Here is a 19,127-nt window from a genome sequence, read left to right on the forward strand (position 1 = left end):
TAACAGAAGTCATAGGAATCTAGAGACCCACTGGAAGAAACATAAAGATTAGAACACCTTGGAAAAGTCAAGCTTGCCTTCCACCATTTAGGATGCCTGCAAACCAACTGTTAGCTCCTCCTGCAAACATCGTGTGTTCTGTTCCCCTGAGAAATTTCTTTCATGAATATGGTGGCAGTGTCTAAAGAAACAGTAGTATCAGCTATGTATTTTATTGAATTTTCTATAGTAGCAACGTGTAGAAAAATAGGTACAACATTCAGTTTTGTTTAGCACCACACATAACCCCCAACATGAGCAAAGAGAAGATCTAAGGCTGCATGATATCCCATCAAGTACTTTAGTTAAAGGCTTTCAGAGGATGACTTCTACCCCAGGAGGTCCAGTTGGTCATAAAATAAGACTTTTTCTTATCTGTGCATTAATTTTAAATGCCATGTCACCCAACCACCACAAAGATGAGTCCCCATTGCAATCTTTCCTCAGTGGAAACTAGCTTATCTTTATTTTCTTCATCTATTCCAAGGTTAGTGTTAATTTCAATTGCTGACCATTTTAGACTCTGATCATAGGAGGTATTTATGGGGACTTTCGGGGAAGCTATTCGGAAGGCAGGTTTGAATCATGCCACATAGCAAGATCCTAACCGGTGGGGAGCGAAATTGAGTAAGCATATTTTCTGCAGACCAATACAGGCAAACCCTCTGAGGCTGGAAAAGAGGCTACCTAGTGATATTTGAGCAGGAGTCAGTTCAGTTGATCCACTGGTACGTCTGCATAGCTCCTGAACAAAGTCCAGGAGGAAACTTACTTTTTTATGGTTCCCCTCCTTTTAAAAAGATATTTTACATTTTATTATTTTCATTCTTTTTTTTTAACTTTTAAGTTCAGAGGTGCATGTGGAAGTTTGTTATATAGACAAATTGTGTATTGTGGGGGTTTGTTGTATAGATTATTTTGTCACCAGGTAATAAGCATGGTGCCCAGTAGGTAGTTTTAAATCATCCTCCTCCCACTCTCCTTCCTCAGGTGGGCCCTGATGTCTCTTCCCTTCTTTGCATCCATGTGTATTCAATGTTTAGCTCCCACTTATAAGTGAGAAAATGCAGTATTTGTGTTCTCTTCCTGTGTTGGTTGCTTAGGTCCTGAATATCTTTTGTTAGTTTTCTGCTTTGACGATCTGTCTAATGCACAGTGGGGTGTTAAAGTCTCCCATTATTGTGTTTATCTAAATCTCTTTGTAGGTCTCTGAGTGCTTGCTTTATGAATCTGGGTGCTCCTGTGTTGGGTGCATGTATGTTTAGGATAGTTAGGTCTTGTTGAATTGAACCCTTTACCATTATGTAATGACCTTCTTCACCTTTTTAAAAATCTTTGTAAAAGTATGTTTCATCTGAAAGTAAAATAGCAACCCCTGCCTTTTCTTTCCGTTTCCTTGGTAGATTTTTCTCCATCCCTTTACTTTGAGCCTCTGGGTGTCATTGCACATGAGGTGGGTCTCTTGAAGATAGCATCTCATGGGGTTTTGCTTCTTTATCAAGCTTGCCACACTTTGCCTTTTGGGGCATTTAACCCGTTTACATTCAAGGGCAGTATTGATGTGTGTGGATTTGATCCTGTCATCATATTGTTAGCTGGTTACTATGCAGACTTGTCTGTGTGGTTGCTTTATAGTGTTGCTAATCTATGTACTTAAGTGTGTCTTTGTAGTGGCTGGTAACCCAGTCTTTCCCTTCCATAGTTAGCACTCCCTAACCTCTTGTAAGGTAGGGCTGGTGTTAACAAATTCCCTTAGCATTTGCTTGTCTGAAAAGGATCTTATTTCACCTTTGCTCATGAAGCTTTGTTTGGTCAGACATGAAATTCTTGGTTGAAAATTCTTTTCTTTAAGAATGCTGAATATAGGCCCCCGAAACTCTTCTGGCTTGTAGAGTTTCTGCCGGTACTTCTGCTGTTAGCCTGATGGGGTTCCCTTTGTAGATGACTTGCCCCTTCTCTCTTGCTGCCTTTAGCATTTTTTCTTTTGTTTCCATTTTGGAGGATCTGATGACTATGTGTCTTTGGGTTGGTCTGCTTGTGTAGTATTTCATGAGGGTTCTGTCTGCATTTTCTGAATTTGAACGTTGGCCACTTTAGCAAGGTTGGGGAAATTTTCCCTGGCAATATCCTGAAATATATTTTCAAAGTTGCTTGGTTTCTCTCCCTCTTTCAGTCACACCAATGAGTCATAGATTGGGTCTCTTTACATAATCCTATGTTTCTTGACAGTTTTGTTCAGTTTTCATTTTTCTTTATTGTTTTTTCTTTATTTTTCTCTAAGTCATTTCAGAGAGCCAGTCTTCAAGCTCTTAGATTCTTTGCTCAGCTTGGTCGGTTCTGCTGTTAATACTTGTGATTGCATTATGCAATTCTTGTAGTGTGTTTTTCAGCTCTATCGGATCAGTTTGGTTTATTCTTATAATGGCCATTTGGTTTATCAGCTTCTGTGTTGTTTTATTGTAATCCTTAGATTTCACGGATTGGGTTTTGAACTTTATCCTGTATGTTGATGATCTTCATTCCTGTCTATATTCTGAATTTTATTTCTGCCATCTCAGCCATCTCAGACTGGTTAAGAACTATTGCTGGGGAAATAGTGTATTTGTTTGGAGGTAACACAACACTCTAGTGCTTTTGGGTTGTCAGAGTTCTTGCACTGGTTCTTTTTTATCTTTGTGGGCTGATGTCCCTGAAGTTGCTAACCTCTGGATGATTTTTTTTTCTTTTATCCTATTTTATGTCCTTGTGTGTTTGATTGTGGTATGAAGTGAGTGTAGTCAACTGGCTTTATTTCTAGAAGGTTTTCCAGGGCCAAGGCTCAACTCAGGGCTCCCAGACTGTATGCTGTAATTCTGGGATGCTGATATCAGGCCCCCAGCTTTGTTCTCTGGCCACTGGAGGCTAGGAACCTGCTGCACTAGAGGGGCCATAATATTTCTGGACCACTGGTCAGAACACTTCAATGGGTGGTGCCGGCCAAAGTACTCTGTATGGCAGTAGGATCTGTCCTCATATGCATGTGCCAGCAGTAGCAGTGGGGTGCAGTGCACACTCATCAGCCTCGGAGGGGTGCTGGCAGTTGCAGGGGTGCTGTTTTTGTGCAGGCATTTGCAGTGGTTGTGGTGTTAGCATGGGGGTGGGGTGCTCCGGGCCACTGCTAGATTGTGTGTGCCCTCTGCGCTTGTGCTCACATGGACGGCAATAGCCACACAGGGCAGGAGCCGGCCACTGGTCTCCATGCATAGTTTCATGCCACTGGTGGTGACACGGGGCAGGGTACTGGTGGCTACAGGACTGGTGCCAAATGTGCACATGTTCATGCTGGCAGCAGTGGCTGCACTGGGTGCAGGGCAGGTCCACTGGTCACTGTGCTTAGTTTTGTGTTGTTCTCAGTGTTGCCATGAGGTGGGTACAGGTCGTCTCCGTACCTGCAATTGCTCCAAGGGCAGTGGCAGCATGGTGGTTGGGTGCGGTGTACTCAATCTGGCAGTAGCAGTATGGCCAGGTGCACACGCTCCCACACACTGGCAGGAAATTGGAAGCAAGGTCTGTGTGCACAGATGCTGGCAAAGTGATTTCGGGAGTTGGCTGCATGCAAGTGCCTGCAGGCAGAGTGGCATGGGGGAGGCTGCAATGGGCAGAGAGAGTGGGATCAAGTGGTCTGGTGCACAGTCTGTTGAAGGTGGGAGTGGTGCTGGAGTTCTCCAACATTCAGGCACAATCCTCCAGCTCAGATGCTATGGTGCAGGCCCCCAGGGCATACCCCATGTGGGCATCCAAGGCTACACTGCAAGCAGGGACAGCCAGGCTGAGGCCCAGGGAGAGGCCAGGAAACTGAGTTCAGATCGGCCAGGTCTCATAGGCAAGACCACCCTGCACTTTTCAGGTGTGATAGTTCTCTAGGGTTAAAGTCTCTTAGGGGAGCAAGTTGAGTCTGAGGGATGGGTATCCCTGGCTACGATCCACTACAGATGCTCCCGCACCAAAGCCTCTGGGATCTGCACCAGCTAGAGTTCTGTCCCTACCACTTCTCTAAGCAGCTCGCCCAGCAAGCTCAAGGGTCCATGGGGGTCCTGGAGTCTCCTGCTGTCAGATTCCAGAGGCCTGCTCAATTCACCCCTTTCCCAGGAGTCAGAGGCCAGGAATGAGTCCCAGTGTGTGGTAGCCCCTTGCAGGGTTCCCCGCTTCCTCCCTTTTCAGCCCAGAGTCTGTGTCTTCCCTTCATGCACTCTCAAATGCCCTTCCTCTGGAGATAGTAGTGTACCAGTCTTCCTGATATCCCAGTTCTTGGTGGCAGATGTTCCTTCCAGCTACATCTAATTGGTCATCTTGTCTCCGACCTGTTCCCTTTATAGCATGTGATAACGGTGTGTAACCACATTTAGTGGAAAGCATCTAACTATATTTAATCCAATGACATTATGCAAATAATCACTAGTACCCACATAGAGAGTCCCCAGGTCTTGAGTATGTGATGCCTGGAAGCATAATACACCTTTTGTAGGCATCACTTGGTTTGAGTTTCTATATTTGACTGTGGTTAGGTTATTCATTGGAAAGGTTAGGATATTGCTTTCAGTGAGTGCAGGCAAGCAAATAGCAGTGACGTTTAGAACATCAAGGATTGCTTTCTCTTTTGGGGTTTCAGGGTAATTCTCTTTGGGACTCAGAGAGGTGTTGGCATTAGTGGAATTGTTTCCTGGTTTTTACACTTTGGCCCACAAACAGCTGTTCTGTGTTTTTTTGGTTTTTTTCTAGAGCATAAGCCTCATCTAAAGCCATTGCAAATTATGGTTTCATGGATTTTCCTGTAAGGAAAAGGAAAGATTAGGACAGTAGGAAATAAGGGAAAAAGAAAAGGGACATAGTTTTCACGATGACAGAGAAGTCTTGATCCATGATCTTGGGAAAGCTGTCCACATCTAGGATGTTTGCTTCTGGGGAGAAACCTCCCTGTTTAGCTTCACTTTGAAGTCTCCAGTGTAGATTTCTAAGAGTCTGGAGGCCCTTCTGACTTGTGAGACGTAGACCCAAGTCTTGAGGTTCTGAAGTTTTGCTGCACTATGGGTGGTAAGAATTTGGTACGGTCCCTTCCACAGGGGTTTCAGGACACTGTTCCTCTGATATTGTTCCGGAAGACCCAATTTCCATGTTCCGGATTCTGAAAGGTTTTGTTGTCCTCCATTGGTAGATCACGAAAGGCTTTTTTTTTTTTTTTTTTTTTAAATCTGGTGAAAATACACTTTGGCATAATGCATTAAGGCCTTGCAGTATTTAGTCATGTCAGAGTTTATAAGAGCAGAAGATACATGAGGTTTTATTATTAGGGGCATAGGTTTTTCAGTAACTATTTTATAAGAAATTAATTGATTTTGTATTTTGGGGTGTATCTAATTGCCCATAAGGCCAATGGTAATACCTTTGGACAAGGCAATTCAGTCAATTCAGTTAACTTTACCAATTTCAGTTTAAGGTTTCATTTGTTATTTTGACCTTCCCAGAAAGTTAAGGGTGTTAGGGATTATGATAATACCCTGTCACCAGGCGCCAGGCTGGAGTGTAGTGGCGTGATCTTGGCTCATTGCAATCTCCACCTCCCGGGTTAAAGCAATTCTCCTGCCTCAGTTTCCCAAGTAGCTGGGACTACAGGCACGCGCCACCACTCCCAGCTAATTTTTTTGTGTTTTTTTAGTAGAGATGGAGTTTCACCATGTTGGCCAGGATGGTCTCCATCTCTTGACCTCGTGATCCACCCACCTCAGACTTCCAAAGTGTTGGGATTACAGGCGTGAGCCACTGCACCTGGCCTCTTTTCTTTTTTTTAACAGTACTTTGAGTTGCTGTTTTATCCATGTTTCTTTAAAGGTATTATGGGGATCAGTGTTCTGGAGAGTTCCTTGGATGCTTATCAATGTTGATTATTATTTCTAGAATCAAGATCTTGTGGACTCACTCTAGTGGGGAAATAGTGTGGCCCAAAGGAAGGAGGCTTACTGGCATACTGACATAAGAGTGTGAAATCTTTTTGCCAGCATCCTAGTTGTTTGCAATGAAGGGAGATACCTTGGGGCAAATAATTTCTTGTTCTAAGACCTCTTGTTTTTAGCTTAAAATAAGGAAGAGGAGGTCCCTTTGGTCTTGGTCTTTGTGATTATTGTAATTAGAGACACAGAAGATTTTTGGCCTTTGAATTCTCTCATGTTTGACTAGGGCCACCAATTCAATCATATCTATAGCTTCCCATCTTGGTTTATGTTTTTTATTTAGGTTACTAAATTCAGGATGAGCCCCATTTACAAACAGAGCAGTTAATCCTGTTTCAGGCACTGCAGGAAGTATCCCTTGGAGTATTGGAGCCTGAAATGTTTTACAAATAGTCTTTCTGTATGGGCCCTGTAACCTGAAATTGGTTCATTCTGTTTTTTGTCTATGAGGTTGTATGATGGACTGGTAATTTTTTTTGCAGAAAAATCTTAGGAATTGAATTTTAAAGCTCTCCCTGGCCCTACTCTTAATGAGGTTTGGGGGAATCTTTAATATCCTCATTAAGTTTTTCCCATTCTGTTGTCATACATTTTCAAGCTTTGCCGTGTCCCAGTGTCATATTAATAAATTGGTCAGGGATTTCTGGCATGTAATCTCCTGTGAGATTTCTAAAATCTTCAGTACATTTTTGAGGGTGTTCCCTTGGGCTGGGTAAGTCTTTTACCATGGCTAGAAGCTTAATTTTTGACCGAGTAAAGATGGTTATGGCAGGCAGGCCTGGCTGATCAGAGAATCTCATTTTGTAAGGCATTTGTCTAACTTGCCTTTTTTCATTATCTTTAGAATGAAAGAGTAGTTGAGCAAAAAGATTATTAGACTCATAATATTGAGGTAAAGATGGGTAAAGAGAAAGAACAAAACGGTTGAATCAATCAAGGTATAGTCATTTTTTGTATCGTCCTTAAGCTAGTTAAGCTTTTCATTTGTCTTCTGTAAGGAATCTTTTAGTTCCCTGGGTGTACCAATTAAAAAAATGCATCTCATTGCTTATGAAGCATTTTTTATTCTTTCTTTTGTAATTTGCCTTGCAGATGAACAATTTTGTGTAGGTTCATAGTCACTATATATTGTGGGCCACTATAATCCTAAATTATTTTTTGGAAGGTTCACTCATTTCTCTAGAAAAACAACAGGCGCCGAGTCTACAGTTCTTATACACAAAATTGGCTGTAGTTCCAGATGGAGGAGTTCTAGACTCCATGGATTCAGATGAACTCATGATTCCCTGTCTTCTTGTGACTTATCATAGGCCTTCTACTAGACCCAGTCTCTGGACCCCGTTTGGTAAAATAATTGTTCAAGTAAATTTGGAGAGCTCAAAACACAAATCTGTGTAGCTCTAATCTGAAAGGGAAACCACCCACAACCTCCAGTTGCTGTGAGAAAGCAATGGATAATGGGCCCAGCAAATATATTCACTTGGTCACTAGGGTGCTCCTGGGTGGTTGCTGGAAGTCACCTTTATATCCCACTTCTGACACCAAAAATTTAACTGTTAAAACCTCTAGACAAATTAAACAGTTTATTCAAGCAAAGAACAATTTTATGAATTAGTACTCACAACTGAAAGAGGTTTAGAGTATTCTACTCTGCAGCATGGACAGCATGCATACATGGAAATAAACTACAGAAATAACTTGATTGGTTACTGCTAGGCATTTGCCCTATTTGGGCATAGTTTGACAACTTGACTGTGTATGATTGGCTGAAGCTCAGCTGTTTCTGTCTAGCTTAATTAAACCTGGCTATTTGTTACAAAAGTATATTGCTAAGATAGGTTTTGGTTTGTTTATTACTGAGGTAGATTGTGGTTTGTTATATAGGAAATCAAATTACCAAGACCATCTCAGGCTAATGGCCTCCTGCTTATTTAATTTCACATATTTAATACTGGATGTATTTTGTTTCTCAGAGAAACCAGAGCTAGTTTTTAAAGATTTGGAATTTGCTCCCCCTCCTGCCTCCCCACAAAAAAAGAAATAAAGATTTGTAATATATAGCATTTGGATGTCTTCTAAGGGTAGAATGATCTTTAATCTCTTCTGAGTTTAGAAAGCTTAATTGTGCATGGTGATGAGTAAATTTGTTAGCATCTTTTTTCTTCAGCATAGATTTCAGAAATGTCAATTTTATTTTAAAGTAAAAAATAAAGGCTGGGTGCAGCGGCTCACACCTGTAATCCCAGCACTTTGGGATGCTGAGGCGGGTGGATTATGAGGTCAGGAGTTCAAGACCAGTGTGGGCACTATGGTGAAACCCTGTCTCTACTAAAAATATAAAAATTAGCCTGGCATGGTGACATGTGCCTGTAGTCTCAGCTACTCGGGAGGCTGAGGCAGAAGAATCACTTGAACCCGGGAGGTGGAGGTTGTGGTGAGCCAAGATCATTCCACTACACTCCAGCCTGGGTGACAGAGCAAGACCCTGTCTCAAAAAAATAAAAATTACCAGTTTTGTTTTAAATTATCCTCTTGAATAAAACAACCTATTTTTAAGGTTAGTATAAAGTCACACTTATTTGTTAACATCAAAATGGGTTTAATAATAGAGGAATATATGAAAGAGAAAAAAGGTTTTACAAAAAAAAGAATTATACAGTTGATCCATAAACAATGCAGGAGTTAGGGTGCTGACCCCCTTTTTGGTCAGAAATCTATGTATAACTTTTGACTCCCCAGAAACTTAAACTACTAATAGCCTACTACTGACAAGAAGCCTTAGGGATAACATAAATAGTTGATCAACACATATTATGTATGTTATATGTATTATATATTGTATTTTTACAATAAAGTAAGCTAGGAAAACGAAAATACTATTAGGGAGATCATAAGGAAGAGTATATATTTACTGTTCTTTAAATGGAAGTGGATCATCACAAAGGACTTCATCCTCATTGTCTTCAGGTTGAGTAGGTTGAGGAGGAGGAGGAAGCCAAGGGATTGGCAGAGGTAGAAGAGGTAGAGAAGAAGGAGAAGGGATACTCAGTATAGCTTGATGGAAATACATTATAATTTCCGTCTGACTTTTTCACTTACTCGTGTTGTTACCAGTGGAGGGTCTTGGCTATGAGTTGCCAATTCTTGGCATTTTGAACAAAGAATTGGAGGAAACATGCAAAGCAATGAAAGGATGAAGCAACAAAAGCACAGATTTATTGAAACGACAGTACACTCCACAGAGTGGGAGCAGGCTCGAGCAAGCGGCTCAAGAGCACTGGTTAGAGAATTTTCTGGGGTTTAAATACCCTCTGGAGGTTTCCCATTGGTTACTTGGTTTACACCATAGGTAAATGAAGTAGTGGCCTGCAGCCAGTCTGATTAGTTGCTGAAGGTGACCAATCAGAGGCTGAAGTTACAGAGGCTGCAAACATCTGATTGGTTGTGGAAGGTGAAATGAAGTTACAGAATTACAACCCTGTGTAAATGAAGACTAGACCTGTGTCCAGTCTGTTTGGTTGTGGGAGGGGACCATCGGTATTTGCCATTTTTCATCTGTGACACAGAAAGTAGGGAGTTGCAAAGGGACTTGGGTGTGGAAAGTTGGAGTTTTCCTTTTCATTCAGTTTTAGGAAGTCAGTGTGAATCTGCCTCAGGTTCCCTGCCTCCAGATCCTAGTCTCCTGCCTCAGTTTCTCTAAAAATGTTTCTATACAGTACCAATCTTCTTCCATTATTTGCTTTAGTTTTAGTGTGTGTATCATAGAAAGGTCCATGTTGTAAAAGAAGTCAAAAGCAACCTTGAATGATCAGAACCTTTCTGCCAGATTGTCCAGTATCGACGTCTTTTCTGATACTGCCTGCTGCTTCTCCGTCTTCCTCATCGTCTGGTACTGACTCAGAAGCGTTCATCTCCATCAAGCTGTCTTCTGTTAATTCCTCAGGTGTGGTGTCTGTCAGCTTCTGAATTTCTCTAAGATCCGTATCTTGAAACCCTTCACCCCACCTGCCCCACCCTTTTTGCCACATTCACGATCTCTTTCATGATTTCCTCTATTAGCTCTTTGTAAATCATATGAATTCATGCATGATATCTGGACATAGTTTTTTTCGGCACAAATTTATTGTTTCAGGCTAGATGGTGGCTTTCACAACTTTTTCTATGACAAAGATAGTGTCTTCAATGGTGTAATCCTTCTAGAATTTCATGAAGTTCTATTAATTTTCTTCCATAGCTTTGAAAATTTTTTTCCATAGAGTATCATGTATAATGAGCCTTAAAGGTCCTCATGGTCCCCTGACCCTAGAGGCTGAATTAGAGACCTTCTGTTTGGGGGCAAATAGACCACTTTGATACCTTCACTGTTGAACTCATGGGTTTCTGGGTGACCATGGGCATTGTCTAATATCAAAGGAACTATAAAAGACAGTTCCTTATTGGCAAGGTAATTCTTGACTTTAGAGACAAAGCATTGATGGAACCAATACCAATCCAGAAAAGGGGGTCTTGTCCAAGCCTTTTTGTTGTACAACCAGAAAAAATGGCAATTGGTGTTTATCTTTTCCAGGCTCAGGGGTTAGCAGCTTTATAGATAAGGGCAGTCCTGATCATAAACCTGAATGCGTTTGCACAAAACAGTAGAGTTAGTCTATCACTTCCTGCCGCAAATCACACTCACTTCTCTTTTAATTGATGTCTTTTTTGGCATTTGTTTTTTAACTTTTAGGTTCAGGGGTACTTGTGTACAGGTTTTTTATGTCAGTATTTTGTGTGTCATGGGGGTTTGGTGTGCAGATTATTTCATTTTGGCATTTTTTTTTCCAGATGAGAGTACTTTTGTTTGTATTAAAAACCTGTTTGAGAAGATATCCTTTTTTCTCAATGATTTTTTTATTGGCACTTGGGAACTCGGCTGGTGCCTCTAGGTCAACAGAATCTGCTTACCTTGACCTTTTTTTTTTTTTTTAAGTCAAACCTCTAAAATTATCAAAGCATCTTTTGTTGGCATTGAATTCTCTGGCGTTAGACCCTTCACTTTCCTTTTTCTCTAAGTTGTCATATAGTAAGTTCCCTTTTTTTCAAATCATTCTGTAGCCTTTTTGATAGCAGTCCTGCACCCACATAAAAGGTGCATTCTCAGTAGGAAATAAAAATGTATTTTACAAAAAGATTTTTGTGCCTGCTGGCATAGCTGTAGCAGTGGCTTCACAAATTTCCTTTTCTTTTTGAACAATGGTCCTTATGCTGGATTCAATTATCTTGAAATGGTGGGCAACCACAGATGCAGACCTCAGTCTGGGATATATATCAAGCCATTCATATTTTTCTTGTAAGGTCATGATTTTTCTCTGCCTCTTGGAAGAAATTCCAACATCACTAGTAGCACTGTATATGTTTCCTACCCATGGCGTTATTCAAGGTTTATGATATTCCACTAAAGATGAAAAACATGGGATAACCATGATTGATCACTTTTTAAAAAATTGTTATTATACTTTAAGTTCTGAGGTGCATATGTAGAACATGCAGATTTGTTACATAGGTATACATGTGCCATGGTGGTTTGCTGCACCCATCAATCTGTCATCTACATTAGGTATTTCTCCTGATGCTACCCCTCCCCTGGTTCCCCACTCCCTAATAGACCCCAGTGTGTGATGTTCCCCTCCCTGTGTCAATGTGTTCTCATTGTTCAACTCCCACTTATGAGTAAGAACATAGGATGTTTGATTTTCTGTTCCTGTGTTAGTTTGCTGAGAATGGAATGATGGTTTCCAGCTTCATTCATATCCCTGCAAAGAACATGAACTCATCCTTTTTATGGCTGCCTAGTATTCCATGGTGTATATGTGCCACATTTTTTTTTTTTTTTTGCCACATTTTCTTTATCCGGTGTATCATTGATGGGCATTTGGGTTGGTTCCAAGTCTTTGCTATTGTGTACAGTGCTGCAGTAAACATACATGTGTATGTATGTGTCTTTATAGTAGAATGATTTATAATCCTTTGGGTTTATACTCAGTAATGAGATCCCTGGGTCAAGTGGTATTTCTGGTTCTAGATCATTGAGGAATCACCACACTGTCTTCCACAATGGTTGAACTAATTTACACTCCCACTAACAGTGTAAAAACATTCCTCTTTCTCCACATCCTCTCCAGCATCTGTTGTTTCCTGACTTTTTAATGATTGCCATTCTAACTGGCATGATATGGTATCTCATTGTGGTTTTGATTTGCATGTGTCTGATGACCAGTGATGATGAGTATTTTTTCATGTTTTTTTTGCCACATAAATGTCTTCTTTTGAGAAGTGTTGGTTCATATCCTTTGTCCACTTTTTGATGGGTTTTCTTTTTTTTGTAAATTTAAGTTTTTTTAGATTCTGGATATTAGCCCTTTGTCAGATGGATAGATTGCAAAAATTTTCACCCATTCTATAGGTTCCCTGTTCACTCTAATCTTTTGCTGTGCAGAAGCTCTTTAGTTTAATTAGAACCCATTTGTCTATTTTGGCTTTTATTACCATTGCTTTTGGTGTTTTAGTCATGTAGTCTTTGCCCATGCCTATGTCCTGAATGGTATTGCCTAGGTTTTTATAGTTTTAGGTCTTACATTTAAATCTTCAATCCATCTTGAGTTAATTTTTGTATAAGGTGTAAGGAAGGGGTCCAGTTTCAGTTTTGTGCATATGGCTAGCCAGTTTTCCCAACACCATTTATTAAATAGGGAATCCTTTCCCCATTTCTTGTTTCTGTCAGGTTTGTCAAAGATCAGATGGTTGTAGGTGTGTGGTGTTACTACTGAGGCCTCTGTTCTGTTTCATTGGTCTATATGTCCATTTTAGTACCAGTACCATGCTGGTACCAAAGGGAATACTTCCACCTTTTCCTCATTCAGTATGATATTGGCTGTGGGTTTCTCATAAATAGCTCTTGTTATTTTGAGATACATTTCAACATTACCTAGTTTATTGAGAGTGTTCAGCATGAATGGGTGTTAAATTTTATCAAAGGCCTTTTCTGTATCTATTGAGATAATCATGGTTTTCATCATTGGTTCTGTTTATGTGGTGGATTACCCTTATTGATTTGCGTATGTTGAACCAGCCTTGCATCCCAGGGATGAAGCCAGCTTGATCGTGGTGGATAAGCTTTTTAATCTGCTGCTGGATTCAGTTTGCCAATATTTTATTGAGTTTTGCATCAATGTTCACCAGGGATATTGGCTTGAAATTTTCTTTTTTTTTTTTTTTTTGTTGTGTTTCCACCAGGTTTTGGTATCAGGCTGATGCTGGCCTCATAAAATTAGGGAGAAGGATGGGCACAGTGGCTCAGGCCTGTAATCCTAGCACTTGGGGAGGTCAAGGAGGGTGGATCATAAGATCAGGAGTTCAAGACCAGCCTGGCCAATGTGGTGAAACCCTGTGTCTATTAAACCTACAAACGTTAGCCAGGTACAGTGGCAGGTGCCTGTAATCCCAGCTACTCGGGAGGCTGAGGCAGGAGAATTGCTTGAACCAGGGCGGCAGAGGTTGCAGTGAGCCAAGATCGAGCCACTGCACTCCGACCTGAGTGACGGAGGAGTACCTCTTTTTCTGTTGTTTAGATTAGTTTTACAAGAAATGAAACCAACTCCTCTTTGTACCTCTGGTAGAATTCGGCTGTTAAGCTATCTGGTCCTGGCCTTTTTTTGGTAGGTAGGCTATTAATTACTGCCTCAATTTCAGAACTTGTTATTGGTCTATTCAGGAATTCTTCCTGGTTTAATCTTGGGAGGGTATATATGTACAGCAATTTATCCATTTCTTCTAGATTTTTTAGTTTACTTACGTAGAGGTGTTTATAGTATTCTCTGTTGGTAGTTTGTATTTCTGTGGGATCAGTGGTACCAGTTTTTCCTTTCCATATTTAGTGCTTCCTTCAAGAGCTCTTGTAAGGCAGGTCTGGTGGTGACAAAATCCCACAGCATTTGCTTGTCTGTAAAGGATTTTATTTCTCCTTTGCTTGTGAAGCTTAGTTTGACTGGATATGAAATTCTGGGTTGAACATTTGTTTAAGAATGTTGAATATTGGCCCCCACTCTCTTCTGGCTTGTAGGGTTTCTGCAGATAGATCTGCTGTTAGTCTGATGGGCTTCCCTTTGTGGATAAACCGACCTTTCTCTCTGGCTGCCTTTGACATTTTTTTCTTCATTCAAACCTTGGTGAATCCGACGATTATGTTTGTCGGGGTTGCTCTTCTCAAGGATTATCCTTTTGGTGCTCTCCGTATTTTCTGAATTTGAATGTTAGCCTGCCTTGCTAGGTTGGGGAAGTTCTTCTGGATAATATCCTGAAGAGTGTTTTCCAGCTTGGTTCCATTCTCCCCATCACTTTCAGGTACACCAATCAAATTGTAGGTTAAGTCTTTTTACATAGTCCTGTATTTCTTGAAAGCTTTCTCTGATCCTCTGATCTTGTCTTCACACTTTATTTCATTAAGTTGATCTTCAATCTCTGATATCCTTTCTCCCACTTGATTGATTTGGCTATTGATACGTGTATGCTTCACGAAGTTCTTGCTTGCTGTGTTTTTCACCTCCATCAGGTCATTTATGTTCTTCTCTAAACTGGTTATTCTAGTTAGCAGTTTGTCCAACCCTTTTTTCAGGATTCTTAGTTCCTTGCTTTGGGTTAGAACATGCTCTTTTATCTCAGAAGAGTTTGTTACTACCCACCTTCTGAAGCCTACTTCTGCCAGTTAGTCAAACTCATTCTCTATCCAGTTTTGTTCCCTTGCTGATGAGGAGTTGTGATCCTTTGGAGGAGAAAAGTTGTTCTGGTTTTTGGAATTTTGAGCCTTTTTGCACTGGTTTTTCCTCATCTTTGTGGATTTATCTACCTTTGGTTTTTGATGTTGTTGACCTTTGGATGGGGTTTCTTTGCAGATGTCCTTTTTGTTGATGTTGATTCTATTTCTTTCTGTTTGTTAGTTTTCCTTCTAACAGGCAGGCCCCTCTGCTGCAGGTCTGTTGGAGTTTGCTGGAGGTCCACTCCAGAGCCTGTTTGCCTGGGTATCACCAGCAGAGACTGCAGAACAGCAAAGATTGTTGCGTGTTTCTTTCTTTGAAAGCTTTATCTCAGAGGAACACCAACTGGATGCCAGCCAGAACTGTATGAGGTGTCTGTTGACCCCTGCCTGGAGGTGTCTCCCAGTCAGGAGGCATGGGGGTCAGGAACCCACTTGAGGAGGCAATCTATTCCTTAGCAGAGCTCAAGTGCTGTGCTGGGAGATTTGCTGCTCTCTTCAGAGCTGGCAGGCAGGAATGTAAGTCTGCTGAAGCTATGCCCACAGCTGCCCTTTCCCCCAAGTGTTCTCTCCCAGGGAGATGGGAATTTTATCTATAAGTCCCTGACTGGGGCTGCTACCTTTCTTTCAGAGATGCCCTGCCCAGACAGGAGGAATCTAGAGAGGCAGTCTGGCTACAGTGGCTTTGCTGAGCTACAGTGGGCTCTGCCTAGCTCGAATTTACTGGTGGTTTTGCTTACACTGTGAGGGGAAAAATCACCTACTCAAGCCTCAGTAATGGTTGATGTCCCTTTCCCCACCAAGCTCGAGCATCCTGCATTGATTTCAAACTGCTGTGCTGGCAGTGAGAATTTCAAGCCAGTAGATCTTAGCTTGCTGGGCTCCATGGGGGTGTGATCTGCTGAGCTAGACCACTTAGTTTTCTGACTTCAGCCCCCTTTCCATGGGAGTGAACGGTTCTGTCTTGCTGGTGTTCCAGGCACCACTGGGATATGGAAAAAAAAATCGTGCAGGTAGCTCAGTATCTGCCCAAAGGGCCACCCTGTTTTGTGCTTGAAACCCAGGGCCCTGGTAGCATAGGCACCCAAGGGAATCTCCTGGTCTGTGGGTTGTGAAGATGGTGGGAGAAGCACAGTATCTGGACCAGAGTACACCATTCCTCACGGCACAGTCCCTCACGGCTTCTCTTGGCTAGGGGTGGGAGCTCCTGACCCCTTGCACTTCCCAGATGAGGCAATGTTCGGCTCGCCCTTCGTGGGCTCCACCCACTGTCTAAACAGTCCCAGTGAGATGAGCTAGGTACCTCAATTGGAAATGCAGAAATCACCCACTTTCTGCATTGATCTTGCTGGGAGCTGCAGAGCAGAGCTGCTCCTATTGGGTCATCTTGCGAGCCACCCAAGAAATTACTTTTTACTGTGATAGGCAATTTACTGCAGAGAGGAACTGTTCTCACAAAGATGGTGAGTGTCACATGGCATTGTGAGTAGATACTTGCAACATGAGCCCATCGCAATAGCAACAGGAGGTGATCACAAAATTATTACAGTACTAGAGTTAACTATGCAGTTATATTTAATACTGGGTCTTTGCATTTGTTTATATTTCTTTCAACTGCAAACGGCACTAGGTACCTTCTATAAGTGTTTGTCTGGGTAAGGGCTGATAATGTCTAACTTTTTATAATAGATTTATATATATAGTATGGTAGAAACGATGAGATAGACTGGTATCTACATGTATTTTATACATTTTGACATACTTTTAAAATTTTTTTGATATTTTAAGCCATTAGGTTCATCTGCAGATTTTTAAAATTATCACAAATCTCCAAAAACGTTAAAAATATATTGAAAAAAATCCATGTATAACTGAACCCAAACAGTTCAAATCTGTGTTGTTCAAGTGTCAACTGTATTTAGCTATTCTCAAACATACCTATTTTTATTTTAAAAATTCCTTTCTAGTTTGAGTTGGAAAACTGATGCTTGGTAGTGTAATCACTGTTGGTGACAGTGCAGTCATACAATGCATGTAGAATTTACTGGTTGGGAAAATTAGTTTTTAGTTGATTTTTTTGTAAAGCAAAACTTCTTATCTGACCTATTAAAACTGTTCCACACAGTTGCCCACAGCTCAAAACCTATCATATTTAGAAAATAGGGACATCACAGGAAAATTAGGATGGTATGGTACAAAGAGGGACAACAGTTTGTTTTCTCTTCCAAAGGTCTGAATGATCTTAGGCTGGAGTTGTCCTTCTGCCCTATTGTTGGTCTTACTAAATTTATTTCGGTCTCATCTGCCATGAGCCTGAATTTTGCTCAGGAAAGAGACCTGAGAATTTAAGGACTATCTGTGAGTCTGCAGAGCTGTTGGAACTTTGCCAGTGTTTTCAGGTTTTCTTTGAATTCTGTTCTTTCCAGTTCCTCTTATTGGCCTGAGGCTTCTTGTAATGCTCTGAAGTAATTATCCAGGTCCTTTCTGGTCTTTCTTATTGGAAATTGGAACCAGCTCTCCTTAACTGTGATTCACTTGCTAAATGTGTAAAGAAATGAACAGATCTGAGGCAAGATTTTTTTCAGCTGGAAAGAGTACACCAAAACTGTACACAGCCATGATGAATTATTGGCATAAATACTTATTTAAAGATTTTCTTCTACTGGATGCTGTGCTACTTTGTGCGAACATTTGCATTTGTCTATTTCACTACTTGCCATAGTGTGAGGTACACAGTAGACATGGAATAATGATAATAAATGAATTAAGTGGATGCATGAAGGTGTACAGGATACTTCAAGCCATCATAGACTGTTTCAGGCAGGAGAATATGAAGGTGTAATTTCAAATACAGTTGGTACTGTCAGTTTTGCTTTCCACAATTTCAGCTATCCGTGGTCAACCACAATATAAAAATATTAAATGAACATTCTAGAAATAAACAATATGTTAAGTTTTAAGTTGCTGAATAATGCAATGAAATCTTAGGCTCTCTCACTTTGTCTTGCCTGGGACATGAATTGTCCTTTTGTCCTGCATATTCACACTGTAAATGTTACCCACCTTTCGTCACCTAGTAGCCATCCGGATTCTCAGACTGAAAACAGTATGTATAGGGTTCTGTTCTATTGTGTTTCACGTATCCCCTGGGGGTCTTAGAATGGATCCCCAATGGATAAAGAGAGACTATTTGTGTAATCTGGTAAAATGGATGAATTATTCATAAACAATGTGAGAACCAGCTATCATGTGCCAAGATGAATTATATATGGATTAAGGATTTAAATGTAAAAAAAATTATAAGGTCCCATACCAAAATATAGATTTACATTTAATAAAATAGTCAAGAAAGATTTTTTAAAAGCATAACATCAGAGCCTAAAGTAAAGGAAAAGAGTGGAAAATTCATCCCCATAAATATTAAAAACTAGTGGGTTGCAAAGAAATTCAAAAGGGAAATACTGGGAAAAATACCTGAAACATGACAGAGGGTTTCATTAACACATCATGGGCTTTTACATTTTAGAGAAAAATAACTGATACCTAAATAGTGAAAAGACCATAGGAAATGAACAAGTAATTCACAGAAAAAAGTTCAACTACATTTATCAGAGAAATGCAAATGAAATCAAGATTGCATTCTTCACCTATCAAATTGGCAGATTCAACTGTAGTTGGTACTTACCAAGCTCTTTATGGGTTAGCCACTATTCTAAGTTAAGAGTTACCATCACTCATACATATGTAAAGGCTAATGGAGTTGTAAATTTAACTTTTGAGGACTTTATTATATGTATGTGTATTAGTCTGTTCTCACACTGCTAATGAGGACATACAAAAGACTGGGTAATTTATAAAGGAAAAGAGGTTTAATGGACTCACTGTTCCACATGGCTGAGGAGACCTCACAATTGTGATAGAGGGCAAAGGGGAAGAAAGTCATGTCTTTCATGGTGGCAGGCAAGAGAGGTTGTGTAGGGGAACTCCCCTTTATAAAACCATCAGATCTCATGAAACGTATTCACACGAGAACAGCATGGGAAGACTCAGTCCTCTGATTCAATTACCTCCCACCAGGTCCCTCCCACAACACATGGGAATTATGGGAGCAACAATTCAAGATGAGATTTGGGTGGGGACACAGCCAAACCATATCCAGTATGTTATGGCCTTATCTAACAGTTGTGTTGTTTGTAAGCAGTTTGCCCTACAGTGTGTGGAAAGTACATCACAGTTGAGCTTTGGTTGTCCAACCGTTTGCTTACTCTGACTGATGCTTAGGTGTGAAATGATGGCAGTCATTTGGAGAACAGTAG

This window comes from Callithrix jacchus, chromosome 9 (assembly GCF_049354715.1).
Source record: "Callithrix jacchus isolate 240 chromosome 9, calJac240_pri, whole genome shotgun sequence".
Lineage (NCBI taxonomy): Eukaryota > Metazoa > Chordata > Mammalia > Primates > Cebidae > Callithrix > Callithrix jacchus.